This window comes from Epinephelus moara, chromosome 11 (genome assembly GCF_006386435.1).
Source record: "Epinephelus moara isolate mb chromosome 11, YSFRI_EMoa_1.0, whole genome shotgun sequence".
In the NCBI taxonomy this organism is placed as follows: domain Eukaryota; kingdom Metazoa; phylum Chordata; class Actinopteri; order Perciformes; family Serranidae; genus Epinephelus; species Epinephelus moara.
The window spans coordinates 29,432,777-29,437,175 of NC_065516.1; positions in this window are offsets into that span (position 1 = coordinate 29,432,777).

Genomic DNA, 4,399 nt, shown 5'->3' on the forward strand with positions numbered 1-4,399 from the left:
CAGAAAAAGAGCTTGGTATACCCTGTATACCTGTGTATACCCTCCACTACACCACTATCGCCTGTGTGTCCATAAGAGTAAGACTTCCTCTAGACTTTCAAAATGAATGATAAAGTCAGATATATTTCACTGTCTCTGGCCCTCTGTCTAACAGAGTCATGCTGGACAGACTGTTCCCAGTTCATCAGATAAAGAACAGGAGCCAAAATTATATAGATGAAAGAGTTTGAAACTACGTGACTTTCAAATTATGATTATACCCCAGCTCTACTGAATTTCCCTTTTCAGAGTTTCCATCTGAGGACAAAGTGAATGATTTTACGTCTAAAGTAAGTGATAACAGTAATCTACTTATGAATTTGTGTGTCCGTATGAATTTCAAACACCTTGACAGTTACTGAAACTTTTTTGGGCGTGTCATCTGAGTTAATGTACATTGACTATTGTGTATGTAGTGAGTGTTACTGATACAAATCAAACCTGAAGTGAAACCTGTTTGAAACAGGTATGATGATGATGACTCACTTTTAAAAGGGAAATACAGAATGAGCTCTCACATCCGTTTATACATAATTATATGTTGCTTGAATAAAAATATCTTGGGTGAGGTAAAAGTTCTAGAACATATTTTTTCTGTTCATATTTTATGAAAATTCACAATTGGTTTGTTCTTGTAATTTGTTCTTCACGCCACTGGATGGCGACAGTGAGACAAAATCTAAATTTAATAGTGGTGTCCAAGTTTAGTGCATGTTTCATGTTGGTCAGGAGGGATTTGGGGCAAATTGTATATAATAAGGCAATAGGGCCAAATCTGAGACCAAAGCAGATCATGTCATGCACAAGAGGAATCAGCGGTTGGCTCTCTGTACAACTTGGGTTCTGGGAAAAATGAGGACATAATCAGTGGATGGGTTTCAGGCCGACATGTAATGAGACCACTTTCTCATCAGTGACAGTAAAGGCTGAGTTGTTTCAGTGATGCAGTTCCACGATGTTGAATCATGACACAAAAAGTTGATTTTAATTTCAGAAGAGTGTCAGGCTGTGTTTTTAAACATCAAATATGGGGCAGACTGGGATAAGGTGAGTGAAGAGGATAACTTTTCTGATGTTCTTGAGTAAACTGTGCAAGAATACAACAAAGGAAGACAGAAAACATCACACTGCCATGCTTTTGTTTATACGGGATTGTGAGGAAAGTTACCCCTCTACCTCACTTCTCTTTTGGAATGCAAATCCATCTCTCATCACACATTCATTTTCTGTACACCCTGGACAGGTCACCAGACTATCACAGGGCTGACACATAGAGACAGACAACCATTCACACTCACATTCACACCTATGGACCATTTAGAGTCACCAGTTAACCTGCATGTCTTTGGACTGTGGGAGGAAGCTGGAGTACCTGGAGGAAACCCACGCTGACACGGGGAGAACATGCAAACTCTGCACAGAAGGGCTCCCCTACCCTGGGGTTGGAACCCACTCATCCAGATTCAAAGCAGGAACCCTCTCACTCTGAGGCAACAATTCTAACCACTGCACCATTGTCTCACCCCATCATACATGCTTACAAGGATTTTTATCTCTTGAAACTCCCCAGATCAGGACTGAGTTCAATAAATTAGCTTTTAGTCTTTTGCACCAAAATAATGGAACAAGTTACACAAGGTATTTAAATTAGACAGGTGTGTGTGTCATTGTTTTGCAGTGTTCCTGCTTTGGTTAATTGACAGACATGATAATTTTTATTGTTTTTATTATTGTTGTTATGTATCTGTCATTTACGGCAGACTTTGCTCGTTATATACATTTTTTGTCTGTTTTATTTTATTGATGTTAAGAACTTTTGATAGACAACACTGCTAGTTACTTGTTTTCATGGACTTTTTTTGTCATTTTATTGCAATGCTACTCTCATATATTTTTATCCTTGTGACCTAGGGGTAGGCAAGCTGCAGCCACATGTGGCTCTTGGGACACTCTCCAGTGTCTTAAAATATAATGGAAATAAAAAACTAAACAGCAAAAAAATAACAAAAATTTAACAAAAAAAATTAACAAAAATCAAAAGTAGGTCTGTGTCACTGTTATGTGTGATGAATAACTGTTTTTGTATTATTTCAGTTTCATCATTCAGTTTTCATCATTGTTACAAACTGTAAACATTTGTACCTTACACACCAAATAAAAAAATGTTTTAAAAATTTTGTCAACTAAAATGTGTTTCATATGTCTACAGCCTGCCACTGTGAAGGAGGAGGAGGTTCAGGAGGTGGTCTACTATCATGGACATCGATCAGAACGCATTAGCCACTGAAACTTTCCTTTTGCACACAAAGATTTATTTCTGAACTCAAACTGCAATTAAACATACAAGGGGAGCAAACACATGGGTTGTGAATCAGCGCTGCTGCACCATGTGAGGATGAAAACAGAATGAGTGCAGTGGTGGTCAGGGTTTAAATAGAGGTGAGCAGGTGAACTCAGTCAGGTTAATGAGTGAACAAAGAGTAAAAGGAACCAATCAGTGCCGAGGAAAGGGGAGGACAGGAAGTGAATTAAGTGAGGGAAAGTGTCAAAATGCCGAAATAAAGAACATGGCAGTCTTTACTACAGCCACCTTTTATTCTAAATTAATGAATAAAGGTGAAGTCAGAGTGTTGCTGTAAAAAAGAGCTTATAGTGCTCAGTCAGTTTTCCCTGAATAAACAATGGTTTGATGATGATGACACAGTTGAAACAGGTGAATGCAGATATGCAAAATAATTTAGAATTCAGAATTTATTTCGGTCTTCAAATAGAAATAAGAACATCATGTATTAATCTACAAATTCATGTAAATTAAGTCACAACCTCTCACAGAAAATGGCAGATACTTAAAAAGTACAGTGCAAAACATTACAGTAAAGTCATTTAACATAACTTAGACACTTGCAGTCTGAAAAAGAAGGCTGATGCTCCAGCTTGTAACACCTACACTTTTAACAACATATCATTTGAAGCAATCAACACCAAAACAGGCAAACAGAGACAAAATACAACACACCTTACACACTTTAAGCTCCTGTACCCTGGTCTTCTACGTCAGTATTACAGTCTGATCATCCAGTTTCATATTTGGCCAATACATTAATAATGTTCTACATGTTTTCAGTTCCTCACTACAACTATTCCATAAACTCTCTCCTTTAAATGAAACACAATGTAGTTTGGTGTTGGTCATCACTAGTGGTTTATTGAACATAAAAACACCTCTCAAAATATGTTGACTCTGTCTCATTTGAAACAACTTTTGGATACTGTCAGGTAATAATTGTTATTTCTTCTCTGTACATAATTTGAGCTGTTTTAAAGTCGACCAAATCTTCAAATTTAAGAGTTTTTAGTTTAATAAATAATGAGTTTGTTGGTTGTCTGTGTGAGGTTGTGTTCACAATTCTTATGGCTCGCTTTTGAAATATGAAAATTGTATTTGTTTCATATGTATTTCTCTACAGTCTCTCATGATACGCAATGTACAGCAGAATAAATGAACAGTATGAGGTGTATAATGAGGCTTAATTTGGAGGATCTTTTCAGTTGACTCTGAAAGTTTTCAACAACACTATATGAAGTTCAGTAAAACAGCAGTAAATAGTAAATAAATAGTATAAAAATATGTTTTTTATTTATTTATATAACATTTATCTAACCAGGAGGCAGCAGATCACACATTTAAATGCAACAAATACAACATATAATACAAAAATCCACAATAAAACAACAACTATTCAAACACAGTGGCCTCTCATGAAAAACAAGCACATGTCTCTGTCACCACATTCTTTATGATGCCCTTAAATTCATTGATAGATACGTGTTTTTAATTTTAGATCTTTGTGGAGGTTGTTCCATGTCCAAGGTGCAGAGTAGGAAGATGCAGTTTGCAGGAGGTTTATTAATATGCCCGGTGTCACTGGTGTAATTATAACAGCCATAATAATGATACTAATGTGGATATTTTATTTAATTTGATGCCACTTGTCTGCCACATTGCAGCACTGTCAGTGAAAGATGTCACACATAGGCCACCACATTGTGACAGTGTTCCTGTGTCAAACTGTTCCGTGCTGTGTTCTGCTTCCAGTAGACTAATTTCTGTCTAATTAACAATGATTTTGCAAAAAATAAAATAATAAAATAGCTAGTTATGTGGGTTTAACCTCAGTAACATCTCTGAGAACTGTGATCCACAAGGCATCCTCATACTGTCTGCCCCGCCCACATACCATTCACGCTTCACCTCATTGGTTCAAAATCCAAGGAAGACCTCTTAAATCGAGATCTGATTGGCTCATTCGAACGTCAATCACTCTAACCCGGTCGGTCTATGCAAATCAGCGAATAGATG